Genomic DNA, 18,304 nt, shown 5'->3' with positions numbered 1-18,304 from the left:
TTGATCTGTTATTGCACATACACTTTAAGAAGAGTTTTTAACCACGCACAGATATCAACACAAAGCTAACAAAACTCAAAAATGGTGACGATTAGCAAACATTTCAGGTTAAAAAAATATATACATTTGATTATTGTGATTATACAGTCCAGCACTGCTACATTACAGTAATTTCATTGCCTTGTTCACTCCGAAGTCACAAATAGTAGAAATACTACTGTTAAATATACTGTGAAAGTCGTGCAACTAGTATCCAGGAATGTACTGTAAACTTACAAAAAATTTTTTAACAGTGTACTTTACTGCAACACTGCAAACCATGCAACTTTTTTTTGTTTTGTTTTTTGTGTTGAGCCAAGAGGTCAGTCTGTGATGTTCAGATCCTCTATTGATCAAACATCTTTTAAACAACAAAATTAGCAGGTCAGAGTTTACCAGACTTGAACTTTGGTATGCAGCGAAAGACAAAACTTCTTCCCTTCTCTCACTGTCCCACATTCGTATATGTATGAATTGAAGGGAATGGAACAAAATGTGTAGTGTGGCCGCACCTGTGTTTTTTTTTTTTTTAGATGAGGAAGAGAACCTTGGGAGCCACGAAGACTGTCTATATGCCAAATATAAACCAAATACATTATATTTGTAGAAATAGTTATATATAATTATTTTTAATTGTTAAATTATTTAATATTTATACATCAAATATGATTATGAGTAAATTGTATGTGTGGAGTCCATCCAAAGCCAACCTTTCCACCATTTTTTCTGTTAAAATATAAGTTCTCCCAAAAATAACAATCAGTAAATGATGGCAGATTCCACTTGAACTAGACAATCAACCTGGTAAAACTTACATGTTCCAGTTTCCCTACCTCATGTGAACCCCTCCAAATGTCCACATTTTCCAGCTCTAGTCTGTACTTTGCAGTGCTCTGAAGTTTATCCTTCTGCTCCCACATCATACAAGGTCAGACGGCTTAGACCATTAACAGCATTCTTGACTATTGCCACATATAAGGAAGGATTGTTACCTGATAGACTGAGAGGATTAAAGGCCAAAGGAACAGTCACGAGTCCCAGCTTGGATCTTAATTTGTTTGCAGACTTTTAATTCTGTGCAGATGGCACCCCAGATACTTGTTTTGTTCTCAAATAATCATGGTTATCGATATGTGCTCCTGTGTTTATTTTATTATTGCGTTTAGCCCTATTAAAGTTGGCTCTTTGGTTTGCCTTTTCACCCCAGTGTACCTCTAAATTCAAACTTGTGAGAAGATTGTGGAAGAAAAGTGTTTTATTTAACTCATGTCATCGAGTTCACAGGCTACCAAGAAGTTAATTGCCCAGTTTCTAATCCCAAAGACATTCTAAAACAATGATCCTGCATAAAATGTGAGGTGCAGTTGTATAATTTTTTCCAAACGCTTCTTGTAATGTTTCTTGTCATTTTTTATTTTATTTTATTTTTTTGTACTGCCTTACAAAAGTGAGCTGATATTGAGTTTGTTTAGGACAACTTCCACATCACTCGCTTAACATCTCACTTGAACTTGCCAGAGAGTTTAGAGAAAGGTTTGATCTGGATAAAATTAACCATAATTTTATTATAGTAATATTGTAATCACCATGTATTTTGAAGTAAGCAATAGTTTTATTGCAATTAACCATGATGTTACTACAGTTATTTCGTGTTAATATAGTAACCATGTTTAATTTTGTGGTTATTATGGTTACTGTAGTAAAACCATGGGCATTTTTGTAAGGGAAGTTTAGATTTAGGTTTAGGAGTAGAGGTTTGGTGTAGGGTGTCTGTGGGACTCTCAGTCAACACAATAAACATGCTGCACTGATTCCGCTATACTGTATTTTAGTATTTAATTAGTATAATTAGGTTATTAATTAATGCGGGTGCAAATAGCATCTGACACTGTTTGCACTTAGTGCAAAGAAGATGCTTTTTTTTTTTTTTTTTTTTTTGTGCATTTTGCACTTTCAAATAGCCTCTGCCTACTATATATTTCTCAATGTTTCCAGCAAGGCAACAGTAGGTAATGTATCATTTAATGGGCACAAAGTACTCAATCCATCCTCTCTTCTCAGGTTAACTAATCTGTTGAAATATATTCCCATTAGGCACAGTACTGCTCAGAGTCAGTGAGTGAATGGCACCATGAGCCGATAGAGAGGACAGAGCTGTGTGATGACAGGGATAATGAGGGTGATGAAAGTACAGACAGGGCACACATGGAAGATAGACAAATAAATTATTCACCTCACCTACCACTTCCTAACTTGTCTTCTTCATGTGCTCTTTGTACATCCACTGACCCACATTCACTATGAAAAAGTTGCCCAAGACATAGTTTAAACAGTGCCCTGTTGTTACTGACCTGATTCATATTTATTTGGTCTGATTCTGGCTTTTTGTCAACAATCAACAAAACAAGCTTCTTCTCTCTGCATATGGGAATTATCAGTTGCCTTCTTTTCTTTTCTATTCTAGTCTATTCCTTTCTGAAAATGTACCTCTACCTTTTTATAAAGCCTAACTGATGGAAATGCTGGTTCTGATACACCTTCACCATATGGACGAGAGAGACATGATCACACTGAAAGTCAGCATGTTGTTTCCAAAAGTTCTGGTACCTCTAGGATCAGCGAAAGTATGCCGACTCACTGACATGCGGCATTTCCCACCAGACATTTTTGCATCGGTTTCAGAATGTTTATCTTCCCACGTGACTTAACCGGCAGTGCATTGCCAATTGGCCATTGAAACCAGGAAGTTTAATCAGTGAATAGTGTGATTCGGAGGTTGCACTTTTCCCAGTAACATTTCATTTTTACTACACTATTGGTTAGGTTTAGGTTTGGGCTGGGGGATATAGTTCATAAAATATGAACTGTATTACATCCTGTACAGCTGAAAAGAACTTGCTTCACAACTAGCTTTTGGCGACCTCTCCTGGACATAAATGGAGCTCACAAGTGCCTATACGCCCTACAGCACTTACTGCTTTGGCCACTGGGGGGAGTGTTTTACATTTCAGTAAGCATATACTGATTTTTGTTATTGAAAAGTTGACCTACTCTTTCCGATTTCACTGTGAGATCAGGCTGGTTTCCGAGAGTCCCACTTGCGCCCAGTAACACTTACAGCTTTGGCCACTGGGGGCAGTGTTTTGCATTTTGGAAAGCACAGACCGACTTTAGCTAAAGAAAAGTCAACCTACTGTTTTCTTGTGAGATCACATTGTGAGATTCCGTCCTTCAGATGAGATGTTAAACCGAGGTCCTAACTCTCTGTGGTTATCAAAAATCCCAGGGCACTTCTTGTAAAGAGTAGGGGTTGAACCCTGGTGTCCTGGCTAAATCCCCCTCATTGACCCTTATCAATCATGGCCTCTTTTGAAAATCCCCATTCATTAATTGGTTCTTTCACTCTACTCTCTCCTCTGAACCAATCAGCTGGTGTGTGGTGAGCGTACTGGCACACTATGGCTGCCGTCTCATCATCCAGGTGGATGCTGCACACTGGTGGTGGTTAAGGAGAGTCCCCTGTTCACTATGTAAAGCGCTTTGAGTTTAGTGTCAGAAAAAGTGCTATATAAATGTATCATTCATTATCATTCATTCATTCATTCATCAATCTGGGACTAGAATCTCTTATAAACTTTAATATTTCAGGCATTAAATAACTGAGGAAGAGGAGGAAATATAGTAGCCTATTGAGGTGTTAATTCTGTGGATATTATGCAAAAACATGCTCAAAATCAGAACAGCAACCACAAAAGGCAAAACTGTAACAGTTGCCTGCGCAAATTGGTGGGTAACAAGGCCTCTCTGCATGAGCACAGGCACATTCACAAGCTCAATAAAACTGAACAACTCTGTAAACTGCAATTAAAATCCGGAGCACTAATTAGGTGGAAATGACTGCTTGTTAAAAGAGAGCAAGTTTAGGAAATTGACTCAACATGGCTGCCAATAGCCACTGCAAACATTTCATTTACCCCCGTGCATGGTGCCTTATACCTACTTCCAGTTTCCAACTTAAAGATTTCTTCACATACAGTATTAACTACTACACACTCTTTCGTGCTTTACAAACGTGTCAATATGCATTCTAGACACTGGTGAGATGTTCTTGTTTTTAATGCTTGTCTTCTTTGAAAGTTCGAGTGTGACAAGGATAATATGCTGATCCCTTTTTTAATTAATTATTGATCAAAACACTGAACCTTAGAGAAGGAGCAGGGCCTTGGACTGCCTCAATTACAGTGCATAAAAAGATCATTGTTTTTGCCCATTTTATATGGCCTTTGGTGTTCATGCATATGTCCTCATGTGTTAATGTGTATGAGTGTAAAACCTTAAAGTTAAAAATAGTGGTGCACTGATCAGGAAATTTGAGGCCGATAACGATCACTGATTTTTTAACACTAAGATTGGCCGATATGATAAAAAAAAAGCTTTTTAATGTCATTGTTTTCACTATTGAGCATGCTCTTCTGCCGTTTGTGAATATAATACAGTTGTAGACACTGGGACAGTTTCATCTCTATGTTTTATTTACATTGCATTCGGTCGCGACTCGCGAGTGGACGCTTCAGTCATCATACTCAAACCACGAGGATATAACCCTATGTTTACAACATTTTAACCAGTTCATTTCTGTAATCGGACTCTAGGATGGAAACATTTCTTTATTTGAACATTTTTAAATGGATCTTATATCATACATGTAGATTATATAAAGTACATGAAAGCAATGTGATCATTATCATCGCAAATACTCTGTATAATATTTACTCGGAATATACGTTTTTTTTTTTTTTTTTTTTACTGTATACCCTTGTCTTGTTCTAATGCTCATTAATGTGTAAATGTACTCATGTTTGTCTAGGCGCTGAATCTAGGCACGATTGCTGATCATGGATTTAAGATGAAAATCGGCCAAAATTTAGATCGATGGCACCCCAGTTAAAAGACTGTTTTCACAAATACACAGCAAATAAATGACAACTATGATGACATGACAATACGGTGCACTCAGGGGCGCCTTAATGCACGGGCTTATACGGGCTGAAGCCCAGGGGTCCTACAACTCCCATGGGGCTCAGCTCGTGGCCATGTGGCCCATTTTCCCCTATCCATGTCCACGGGAGACGCAGTTGTTGAAATGGTGACAGTACGAAACCGTTAAAGGCATCTGTGTAGTGCTTGTTCAATGCACAGCAGTCCACCCCCCCCCCCAACAAATGGAAGGGACCAGCGAGCCCATGGGCCCAGAGGTACCTTAAAGCTTGAGTACCATGTAAATACCATGATATATTTTAAAGTAACATAGTACTGCCATGTGATTCCATCAATGTATCGTGGAATAGCTATACAGTTCAACTATTTAAGGACATAACAATACTTTCGTCCCACTTCTACACAAATAAACACCAAGTTCACTATGTAGGTCACATAAAACTAAGAGGGTGGATGAAGATGGGGTAAATTTTGTGTATCGCTTATACATAAATAAACACTAAGTTCAATATATAGGTCACATGATAATAAGGGGTGGATGAAGTTGGGTAAATTCTGTGTATATGTTTTGCTCTCCAACTCTCCTTTCACTCTCTTTCCCTCTTACCTGTATATGAAGTCAGTCCACTTAACTTCATATGTGCTTTCTGGGGTTGTATGTTGTAGGTATCACAAATTAAAACAGCAGCATACCACAAACTGATCAATTTTTTCATATGTGATGCCTTTTTCATTCAAAGACAGATAAATATTTCGCTGATATCTTATAAATCTGTTATTTCGGTCCAAAATGCTAAAAACTGAAAAAAAAATAAAAAATAAAATTGAATTATACAATAAATTAATTAGCATTTCCTGTCTCTCACACTCCCTTTAATCAAAAAGATGTTCTTACATACTCCTATTTCTATCCTGTTTTTTTGGGGGGGAGGGGGGGGTTTGTTCCTGAAAGAGTCCTCCTCTGTCCATTTTAGGACATGGAGCCCACTGGCGTGTGAAGGGTAGCTGTCGCTTCACATTACAGTGAGCAGACATTGGGCACTCGACCCTCACGAGCAAGAGCCCTTCATAAAACACACATCCTCTCCTCCACAGGGCCTGCAAATGTCTCTGTGCAAGAGGTAGCTGTAGCACTATGCACGTTTTATTTTCTTATAGAGCACCAGCTACAAGCAGCACAGCCGCTACTGTAATATTCATTTGATTTCAATAAAATCAAAGTTGATTTCTTCTTACCTTAAGAGTGAGTGACACGGCATTGAGTGACAAATCTTCATTAAGTTTTAAATATCCATAAGTTACAGGCAGACCGCTTCTGCATACCAAAACCTTCCTTTCACTACCTATAAAAAGCATTCAACACCTTCGAATGAAGAGAATGGCCCAGTGCATGTCATTCACCCACGAGTGCACACTATCACACAGACACACATACGTTCAAAACCTCAACCCACTTCTCATTCTCACGCAATGCTCCTCACCAAGGATTTCCTGTTCCTCTTGCTGTTGTTTATTTGGTGCCCAAGCACTAACATCAACACCCTCTTAAATGAGAAGTGAAACCAGGGCCACCTCAGGGCACTTCAGTTACTCATGGGGCACAGACATGCTCACTAAAGATCAGATGGCCACAAAAAATAGATAGAACTGAACCATGTTTTGATTTTTTATTTACCTCTCTATAGTATAAAAAAGACAAGCATTGCTGGTCACCAGCATATGTTGTGTTTTGGATGATGGTCCCAAGCATGGGATACTGGTGTACTTGTGTTTCTACTTGGCTTCTTAACTAGCTTAACCAGCAAGCCTGACTTGGTTAACCAGCTTCATCAATAGACCATGCTGGTTGACCAAGAGTTTTTGCATTTACCTCCAGCTAGGCCAGCACTAAACCAACACAAATCAGAATAAAATAGCCTGGACCAGCATAGAAATTCATCTTGAACAGGGTCATTTCAGCAGGGTGCAACAGAGAAGAATGTTAAAACTTTTTTTTTCTTTTTGTAATGAAGGTCACATTAATACTAACTTGGAAACTTTTTATCATGACTTCAAAATTTATTTTGTTACTTTTCAAATGCTTTAATGTATAGATTTTAGCTTTGTCCCAGATCTAGTCTTTCAATAGTATGCTATGAAAGCCATTATAAAACGTCCTGGTTACTTGCGTTATCTCCGTTCCCTGATGGTGGGAACGAGACATTGTGTCGATGTAGTGACACTAGGGGTCACTCTTGGGAGCCCGAGATACCTCTGGTCTTTGATAAAAGGCCAATGAAAATTGGCGAAAATTAGCTGGTATGCAACCACTCATTCAGGTTTTATGCTGAGGAGCCGAGACAAGGTCCGGCCATTTCAGCGGGTAGTTCAGTGTTGTGGCAGGAGGGACACACTGTCTCGTTCCCTCCATCAGGGAACAGAGGTTATGCGAGTGACCAGGACGTTCCCTATCTGTCATTCACTTGACGTTGTGTCAATGTAGTGACACTAGGGGTCCCTATACGAAACACCACAACTGGCTGAACTGTGTTATGTGAACTGGCGTTGTGTGACGGGCAGACCACTGTGTGCCTCGTAGCCAGCGCACCAGGCCGACACGTAACCTCCCCCAATATAGTTATGAGTGTCGACTACCCAAGAGATAGAGACAGGCTAACCCAGTCGTGGCCTCTTTTCCCCTTCTTTTTTCCACTCCCTAAAAAAGAAGGGGGATTATCCGACTGGGCCATCAGGTCTAGTCGGGGGGTGTCCCTCCCAAGGGGAGGACACTGTGGAGACCATACCTCGCCCAAAGAGAGGGGGGATATTTAAGTGGAAAAAACACGTCACATGGTCTTGATGACCATGTGGAGAGTCTCAAGGTAGATCCTACCCAACGGGGGAGGAGTTACTACAAACATGGAGACTGGGGCAGAGGGGCTCTGCCCAAGGAAGATGCAGTTTGCCAATAGGTAAACGAATTAGCGGAAGATATACATCGCATGGGGTTACCTTACAGGTAACTGCCACATGTGGCGCACCTACCCCAGAACAGGGCTCTTAGTTAGCACGTGTACTGGGCCGGCAGTGAGTCTCTCCGAAAACTCGACTGCCACAGGGCTCAGAGGAAGTCAACCAGGGAACATAGTTTGTGAACACTACTGGGAATTAATGGCACACGTCTTCAGCTCAAAAGAGGTGGAAGGCACTATGTGCAAGCGATACACCCAGCCAGATATCCCGGGCTTATCCGCTTGTATTGTGTGCCACTACCTGGGACGAAACCGGTTCCACCTGGAGGTTGTAGAACCTTGCAAAGGTGTTGGGTGTTGCCCAGCCCGCTACTCTGTAAATGTCTGTTAGAGAGGCACCCCTGGCCAGGGCCCAGGAGGCCGCTACACCCCTGGTAGAATGGGCTCATAGCCCTACCGGGGGCGGCACGTCCTGGGCGTGATGTGCCATAGCTATGGCATCAATGAGCTAGTGGGCGATCCTCTGCTTGGAGACAGTGCTTCCTTTCTGCTGTGCACCAAGGCAGACAAAGAGCTGCTCAGAGATCCTAAAGCTCTGCATGCGATTCAAATAGATGCGTAAAGTGCGCACCGGACACAGCAACAACAGGGCTGGGTCTGCCTCCTCCTGGGGCAGCGCTTGCAGGTTCACCATCTGGTCCCTAAAGGGGTGGTGGGAACCTTGGGCACATAGCCTGGTCGGGGTCTCAGGATCACGTGAGAGTAGCCCGGACCGAACTCCAGGCACGTTTTGCTGACAGAGAACGCTTGCAGGTCTCCTACCCTCTTGATGGAAGTGAGCGCAGTCAGGAGGGTAGTCTTCAAGGAGAGTGTCTTAAGCTTAGCTGACTGCAAAGGCTCAAAGGGGGCTTTCTGTAGACCCTGAAGAACTACAGAGAGGTCCCATGAGGGAACAAGGCGTGGTCTGGAGGGATTCAGCCTCCTGGCACCTCTCAGGAACCTGATGATCAGGTCATGCTTCCCTAAGGACTTACCGTCGACTGTGTCGTGGTGTGCTGCTCTCCTGCAGGAAGGAAAGCACTGACCACCGCGGGTGATAGACTGTTTAGGTCTTCCACGTCCCGTCCAGGGGCCAGACATGGAGATTCGAGAGGTCTGGTCATGGGTGCCAGATGGTGCCCCGTCCCTGAGAAAGAATGTCCTTCCTCAGGGGAATTTGCCGGGGGGGGGCTGTCGCGAGGAGCGTGAGGACCGAGAACCACGTCTGAGTGGGCCAGTAGGGTGCTACCAGGATGACCTGCTCCTCGTCCTCCCCAACCTTGCACAGGGTCTGTACAAGTAGGCTCACTGGGGGAAATGCATATTTGCGCAGGCCAGGGGGCCAGCTGTGTGCCAGCGCATCTATGCCGAGGGGGGCCTTGGTCACGGCGTACCAGAGCGGGCAGTGGGAGGATTCTTTGGAGGCAAACAGGTCCATCTGTGCCTGTCCGAATCGACTCCAAATCAGCTGGACCACCTGAGGGTGGAGTCTCCACTCTCCCCTGAGGGTAACCTGCCATGACAGTGCATCCACTGTAGTGTTGAGGTTACCCAGGACGTGAGTGGCTTGCAGTGACTTGAAGTGCTGCTGGCTCCAGAGGAGGAGATGGCGGGCGAGTTGTGACATACAACGAGAGCGCAGACCGCCTTGACATATGCTACCGTTGCCATGTTGTCTGTCCGAACTAACATGTGCTTGCCCTGGATCAACGGCCAAAACCTCCGCAGGGCGAGCAGAATTGCCAACAACTCGAGGCAGTTGATGTGCCAATGTAGTCGCGGGCCCATCCACAAGCCGGCAGCTGCGTGCCCATTGCAAACAGTGCCCCTGCCCGTTTTGGAGGCATCTGTCATGACCACGATGTGCCTGGAGACCAGTTTTAGGGGAACACCTGCCCATAGAAACGAGAGGTCAGTCCAAAGGCTGAAAAGACGGTGACAGACCGGCATGATGACCATGCGCTGTATCCCGCGGTGCCATGCCCATCTTGGGACTCGAGTCTGAAGCCAGTGCTGAAGCAGTCTCATATGCATCAACCCGAGTGGGGTGGCTACCGCTGAGGATGCCATATGCCCCAGGAGCCTCTGAAAAAGTTTCAGTGGAACTGCTGTTTTCTGTTTGAAAGCCTTCAAACAGGCCAGACTGGGTGCGCTCATTCGTGAGGCGTGCTGTTAAAGAGACTGAGTCCAATTCCAAACCGAGGAAAGAGATGCTCTGAACCGGAAGGAGCTTGCTCTTTTCCCAGTTGACCCGAAGCCCAAGTCGGCTGAGGTGTGAGAGCACCAAGTCCCTGTGTGCGCACAACATGTCCCAAGAGTGAGCTAGGATTAGCCAGTCATTGAGATAGTTGAGAATGTGAATGCCCACTTCCCTTAACGGGGCAAGGGTTGCCTCTGCGACCTTTGTGAAAACACGAGGAGACAGGGACAGGCCGAAAGCTGGGATCTTGAGCCGTGCTGGGGCAGGATATGCCGGATAGCCTCCATCTGCTGCTTCACCGTTGAGAACTGCTGGGCAAAGTCCTTGACAGTGTCGCCAAATAGGCCAGCCTGGGAAATGGGGGCAGCAAGGAACCGTGTCTTTTCGGCCTCACCCGTCTTGACCAGGTTGAGCCAAAGGTGGCGCTCCTGGACCACTAATGTGGACATCGTCCGCCCGAGAGACCGCGCTGTGACCTTCGTCACTCAGAGAGCGAGGTCGGTCGCCGAGCGCAGTTCTTGCTTCAGATCTGGGGCGGAACTACCCTCGTGCAGTTCTTTCAGCACCTTGGCTTGGTGGACCTGCAGGAGAGCCATGGCGTGCAGGGCAGAGGTGGCTTGTCCAGCAGCGCTGTAGGCTTTAGCCATCAGGGACGACGTGAACCTACAGGGCTTGGACGGGAGCTTTGGGCGTCCACGCCAGGTGGCGGCGCTCTGCGGACATAGGTGCACCGCGAGCGCCTTATCCACCAGGGGGAATCACCGTATAGCCCCTGGCCACCCCGCCATCGAGGGTAGTGAGGGCGGGAGAACTGAGGAATCAGGACCGGGCAGTAAAAGGTGCCCCCCACAATTTAGTCAGCACCTCGTGCACTTCTGGGAAGAAAGGCACTGGAGTGGGGCGTGGCTGCTTTGAGCGGCACCGTGAGCCCAGGAACCAATCATCGAGCCACGAGAGTTCAGGGGAGAGCGGAGGGTTCCACTCTAGCCCGACGCTCACGGCCGCCCGGGAAAGCATGTCCGTCATCTCTGCATCAGCCTGTGACTGGGCAATTGTCCCCGAGGGGGGGAGCCCAGCTGAGGCTTCTGCGTCCAACTGGACAAGCCCACTCTCCGATGCTGCGCTCGAGAGCTCACCATCTTCGCGGGCTCCGAACAAGAGGCCAGACTCACCGTGAGACGAGCCGGCGGACTCATCCGGAAGCCCGACTGGGGCAGATGAGCGTGCTGGGGAATGGGAGGTCCGCGGGGGGATACCCGGCGGAGACGATCCCATTGGAGTCCCCAAATCGCCCCAGTGCTAGCTGCGCTGGCCTCATACCCGTAGGTAGAAGGACCGAGGTGGGGAGCTTACGAAAGCAAGCCGCGACCGCAATGTTGCCATAGTCATGTTCTCACAGTGAGAACATGAACCATCCACGAACGCTGCCTCCGTGTGGGTCGCGCGCAGACACGAAAGACAGCGATCATGACCATCCGAAGTTGAGAGATAACGACCGCAACCAGGAATAACACACAATTGGAAAGGCATCTTTAAAAAGACACGTCTTTAAAAAGATGTTCCGTGTGTGCCGCTCTTTTAGAGAAATATACTCTTTTAGAGAATTAAACTCTTTCAGAAAATATACTCTCTTTTTTCTGCCGAAGTGCCCAGGGGCGTTCTCTGCAGTGCACCAGTGCAGAGGAGGGAGAAGCCGCTGAAATGCGCCGTCAGATCCAGCAGAGGTGAATGAACAGTAGAAATTCAGCTCAATGAGCATGACCGTTCTGCTCCGAAGAGAAAATCTGAATGAGTGGTTGCATACCAGCTCCTTTTATACCCATATGTCCAGGGGAGTGGCATGCAAATACCACTCGCCAATTTTCATTGGCCTTTTATCAAAGACCAGAGGTGTCTCGAGCTCCCAAGAGTGACCCCTATTGTCACTACATCGATACAACGTCAAGTGAGTGACAGATAGGGATCTACAAATTATTATATAAAAACATAAAACTATGAATAAACTTTTGTAATTTAAACAAAGAGTGAATAAACCATTACAATATTTATTGTGTGAAAATGATTTCTATACATTTTTAAAAATGTATGACTGTCATTTACACCACACCAAACAAATTTACTCCTTTTATATATATATATATATATATATATATATATATATATATATATATATATATATATATATATATATATATTTACACACACACACCGATTAGCCACAACCACCTGCTTAATATTGTGTAGGTCCCCCTCATGCCACCAAAACAGTGCCAACCAGCATCTCAGATTAGCATTCTGAGATGCTATTCTTCTCACCACAATTGTACAGAGTTGTTATCTGAGTTACCATAGACTTTGTCTGTTCGAACCAGTCTGGCCATTCTCTGTTGATCTCTGTCATCAACAAGGCATTTCCATCCACAGAACTGCCACTCACTGGATGTTTTTTGTTTTTGGCACCATTCGGAGTAAATTCTAGAGACTGTTGTGCGTGAAATTCCCAGAAGATCAGCAGTTACAGAAATATTCAAACCAGCCTGTCTGGCACCAACAATCATGCCACGGTCCAAATCACTGAGATCAAATTTTCCCCCTATTCTAATGGTTGATATGAACATTAACTGAAGCTCCTGACCTGTATCTGCATGATTTTATGCACTGCACTGCTGCCACACGACTGGCTGATTAGATAATTGTGAGAAAAGCTCGGAGGATCATCAGAGACTCCAGCCACCCAAGCCATGGGCTGCTCTCACTCTTACAATCAGGCAGGCGGTATCGCAGCATCAGGACCCGCACCAACCTACTTCATGACAGCTTCTTCCCCGAAGCAATCAGACTTTTGTACTCTTGCTCTCTCACAATCAATATACATCAGCACTGCACTTTATTAATCTTATTATCTCACACTGGACTGTCATAATTATATCTCTCTTAACAACACACTGGCAACTGACTATTAACCGACAGCCTGAATGTCAATACAGTAAAGTACAACCTACTGTACATTTTATATATATACTATATATACTATTTTTTATTGTATAATGTGTATTCTATATTGTGTGTATTGTATAATGTACATTGTATGTTATTATTTGTATATTGTGTTGTAAGTATGTGTATATTAGATTTTAAATTGTGTTGTAAATCTGAAGTTTATTGTAAATTGGTACATGTCTCATCACTGTCATGACTGCTATGTTGCTCGGAACTGCACCCAAGAATTTCACACACTATTGCCCTTGTGTATATGGTTGTGTGACAATAAAAGTGATTTGATTTGATTTTGATTTAATTGCATGGATAATTGTTATTGCCAGATGGGCTGGTTTGAGTATTTCTGTATTTCTGTGGTTTGGTGCTGTTTTGGCGGCACAAGGGGGAGCTACACAATATTAGGCAGGTGGTTTTAATGTTGTGGCTGATCGGTGTATATATACTGTATATAAACTCAGCAAAAAAGAACCGTCCCTTTTTCAGGACATTGTATTTTAAGATAATTTTGTAAAAATCCAAATAACTTTACAGATCTTTATTGTAAAGGGTTTAAACAATGTTTTCCATGCTTTTTTCAATGAACCATAAACAATTAATGAACATGCATCTGTGGAACGGTCATTAAGACACTAACAGCTTACAGATGGTAGGCAATTAATGTCACAGTTATAAAAACTTAGGACACTAAAGAGACCTCTCTAAAGACTCTGAAAAACACCAAAAGAAAGATGACCAGGGTCCCTGCTCATCTGCGTGAACATGCCTTAGGCATGCTGCATGGAGGCATGAGGACTGCAGATGTGGCCAGGGCAATCAATTGCAATGTCTGTACTGTGAGACGCCTAAGACAGCGCTACAGGGAGACAGGAAGGACAGCTGATCATCCTCGCAGTGGCAGACCACGTGTAATAACACCTGCACAGGATCGGTACATCCGAATATCACACCTGTGGGACAGGTACAGGATGGCAACAACAACTGCCCGAGTTACACCAGGAATGCACAATCCCTCCATCAGTGCTCAGACTGTCCGCAATAGGCTGAGAGAGGCTGGACTGAGGGCTTGTAGGCCTGTTGTAAGGCAGGTCCTTACCAGACATCACCTGCAACAATGTCACCTATGGGCACAAACCCACCTTCACTGGACCAGACAGGACTGGCCAAAAGTGCTCTTCACTGATGAGTCGCGGTTTTGTCTCACCAGGGGTGATGGTCGGACTCGCGTTTATCGTCGATGGAATGATCGTTGCACTGAGGCCTGTACTCTGGAGCGGGATCGATTTGGAGGTGGAGGGTCCATCATGGTCTGGGGCGGTGTGTCACAGCATCATCGGACTGAGCTTGTTGTCATTGTAGGCAATCTCAATGCTGTGCGTTACAGGGAAGACATCCTCCTCCCTCATGTGATACCCTTCCTGCAGGCTGATCCTGACATGACCCTCCAGCATGACAATACCACCAGCCATACTGCTCGTTCTGTGCATGATTTCCTGCAAGACAAGAATGTCAGTGTTCTGCCATGGCCAGCGAAGTGCCCGGATCTCAATCCCGTTGAGCACGTCTGGGACCTGTTGGATCGGAGGGTGAGAGATAGGGCCATTCCCCCCAGAAATGTCCGGGAACTTGCAAGTGCCTTGGTGGAAGAGTGGGGTAACATTTCACAGCAAGAACTGGCAAATCTGGTGCAGTACATGAAGAGGAGATGCACTGCAGTATTTAATACAGCTGGTGGCCACACCAGATACTGACTGTTACTTTTAATTTTACAAGCCACCCCCCCCCCCCACCCCCCATATTAGGGACACATTATCCCATTTCTGTTAGTCACATGTCTGTGAAACTTGTTCAGTTAATGTCTTAGTTGTTGAATCTTTTTATGTTCATACTAATTTACACATGTTAATTTTGCTGAAAATAAAAGCAGTTGAAAGTGAGAGGACATTTCGAGTTTATACATATACTGTATTTAATTTTTTTCCCAAAAGTTTGTGTACTTGTGAGCAATTTGTTAACCATGAAATATAAGACTAAAAAAACTTGTGATCTCGATATTTTTATTGGGCATCATTTGCAATCATTGTGAAAATACTATTTAATTATTTGGGATACATTCATTTATAGCTATGAAATTAGCCTTAGCGACACAATGGAGTCTGCCACTTTATTTCAAAAACGTAAAAAATTTAATTTCCATCACTGTCATTTCCATCTCAGAATTCTTTTAAAGACAATAAAGAATTTGAGATTTGGTGGGAATGACACTGTGGTGGCAATTTTCATGACTTTCACTGCTGGACATTGTTCATAGACAAATTAAAAAGACTACTGAGTGAGAAAAATTGTTATAAAACAAACAAACAAACAAAAGAGTTTGAAAACAAGACTTTACTGAAGTCCCCTGCTAAAAGCTCATGAAGTTGAAGAAATACCCGGATATACAACCAGTATAGCTGTCAATCTCCAGACAGGAAGAAAAAGTTAGAAAAAAGAAGTTGTCAGTGTATTTATCATTTCTGTTGGACCATTTAACCACAACATTTAACTGCAGATCATGCAGCAATGACCACTATTATGAGCATGTCACATGACACAGCAGAACAGAACATCAAAAAAACATACAAAATCTGTAAAAATATATTTTTATTTAAGTAATGACGCAAGCAAGAGTGATGTTTGTAACAGGGTTAAGGATGGGCAAGGAGGAGGCGGGAACCGGCTGAACAGTCAAAATAATGTTTAATGAAAACTTAAAAAGACACAAACATAAACACACACGGCAGCTGCATGTGGCTCTCTCTCTCTAACTGCCTCTTCTGGCTCGGCCTTATCCCACGCCGGTTCCCAGACACGCCGTTGCCTGGTCCTCGACCACTCCTCCACCCTCTGCTGGATGACAGCCGCTCCTCCCTGGGCGGACCAGAGCGAGTCCTCCGACCCCTGGCGGATGGAACACCCCTCCGCATTCTGGCGGCCGGTAGCGAGCCCCTCCGCCCCTGGCAGCGGCTCCACCGCTCCAGGCGGCCGGCAGCGAGCCCCTCCTCCCCTCATAGACCGTTCCTCCGTGTCCAGGCGGCCATCAGCAACTCCTCCATCCCCCGGCGGATGGCTGCAGATGCTCCTTTGGGCGGACAACAGTGGTGAGGACTCCACGACAGCGCATCCCTCCTCCCTCCCGGGTATCGGCACCAGTGTAACAGGGGTTTAAAATGGGCAAGGAGGAGGTGGGAACCTTATTACAGTCAAAATAATGTTATATGAAAATTTAAAAAGACATAAACATAAACACACACGGCAGCTGCGTGTGGCTGTCTCTCTCTCTAACTGCCGCATCCAGCTCTGCCTTATCCCTCTCCTCGGCTGATTTGCCCGATTGGGGCCCGGCCGTGCACACTCATGGCCCGGCCCTGCCCTCTTCCTCATCACACTAATGTAACAGGGGTTTAAAATGGGCAAGGAGGAGGCAGAAACCAGCTAAACAGTCAAAATAATGTTCAATGACAACTTATAAGACATAAACATAAACACACACGGCAGCTGCGTGTGGCTGTCTCTCTCTCGAACTGCCGCATCCGGCTCGGCCCTATCCCTCTCCTCGGCTGATTAGCCTGATTGGGGCTCATCCGTGCGCACTCACGGCCCGGCCCCGCCCTCCTCCTAGTTACACTGTTATACTGAATATCTCCAGGGCTGTGATTCAGTCAGTAAGCCGTGCTGACATTCAATACAACATAATTGTAAGTGTCATGGTTTTATGCAACAGTTTTATAAACAAGAAGTAATTATTGAGTAACCTACACTTTAGAAACAATATTGTCAGCTATTTTGTCTATGTTTGCTTAGCTAAAGAAAATAGTTCCAAAAGAAACCAAAGCAGGATTAAGCTCTATGCCACGAACACAGACAAGCTGAGTGATACAAACAGTGAAGTGTCCCAGTGCCAGATTTGAGTACCGGAACTGAATGTTGTTGTATAATGTATTATACATTGGAAATACCCAGCAATGCAATGGAAAGAGCTAACAATTGCACAAGGCCCCAAGCAAATATGCACAAGTACACATACACAAATACTCACTCTTGCAGTATTCTGAAATAAAGAACCTGCATTCATACACCCGCTGGGCTCAAAGATACATTAATATCTTACAAAAATTCAAACAAACCCCAACCCCCAATTCAAACTGGTATTGTGTTGTCTAAGCCTATGTGTTAAAACACACACACACACACACACACACACACCCTTGAGTTGTTTGCCTCGATAAATATAATTAACCTCAAGACAATCCCAGTGCAGCTCTGAATTGATCAGAGCAGGCAGAGTTGCAGAAGGGCCTGTCAGCAACGGGCATAATTAATACACCTTATCGATCCAACATGCGGTGTGTGAGTCAGTGTGTCAGCGTGCATATGTGAGGGATCATGCTGCATCTGCTTTGGATTTGTGCTCAGCATGCGCATGTGGGCATGAAAAAAAGGGCAAGTTTGCAGCTTAGTCTCCAGCTGACCGCTTTGTAACAGGGTAACTTGGGAAGGCAAATGGAGATTTGAAGTGGGTGTGAAGTATTGACAACACTGCTTGCTTGATTGTTTGAGTTTTTGGCTGATGAAAGCTAGTGATCATGTCTACAAATATTTATATATCATGAAACGTTCATGTTCTATTGAGACTTTACTGTTTTTATGCTTTGAATCCCAATGATCCCTAATGATTTATGAATAAAAGTAATAATAGTAATTATTTTAATATGTTCCTCTGACCAGTTCAAAAATTAATTGACAGCTGTTATTGAAGATCCCATAATTCCTTATGCTTGAATGGTTTAATTACTGTATGTTTCATCGGTCAAAGGGAATTTTTCAAGGCATTTAAATAGTTGATTTAAAGAGGTTTTAGCTCTTTTGAATATCATTTACTGTATGTTGTTTTGCTGCAAACAGTTGTTTTGTGTGATGTCACCATTAGAGTGATCGTTGTCCCCGGTGGTCAAGTTGGACCCTGTTAACGGTGTTTCAGTTCTCCTTGTGCAAGTGCAACTGAAGTACAGGTATTTATGCATTTCTGTGGAGGATTACG

General features: G+C 44.3%; 1 protein-coding gene across 1 annotated transcript in view; it reads right to left on the bottom strand.

Moving 5' to 3' along the window:
- rarab (retinoic acid receptor, alpha b) overlaps positions 1–6,457 on the bottom strand; it is a 225,960-nt gene extending 219,503 nt beyond the window's left edge. Inside the window, exon 1 of the mRNA XM_051713256.1 lies at positions 6,274–6,457. The gene's annotated coding sequence lies outside the window, so the exon portion shown is untranslated. The remainder of the gene's footprint in view (positions 1–6,273) is intronic.
- Positions 6,458–18,304: the final 11,847 nt, after the last annotated feature.

This window comes from Myxocyprinus asiaticus, chromosome 13 (genome assembly GCF_019703515.2).
Source record: "Myxocyprinus asiaticus isolate MX2 ecotype Aquarium Trade chromosome 13, UBuf_Myxa_2, whole genome shotgun sequence".
Lineage (NCBI taxonomy): Eukaryota > Metazoa > Chordata > Actinopteri > Cypriniformes > Catostomidae > Myxocyprinus > Myxocyprinus asiaticus.
This window is presented reverse-complemented; position numbering and strand designations above follow the sequence as displayed.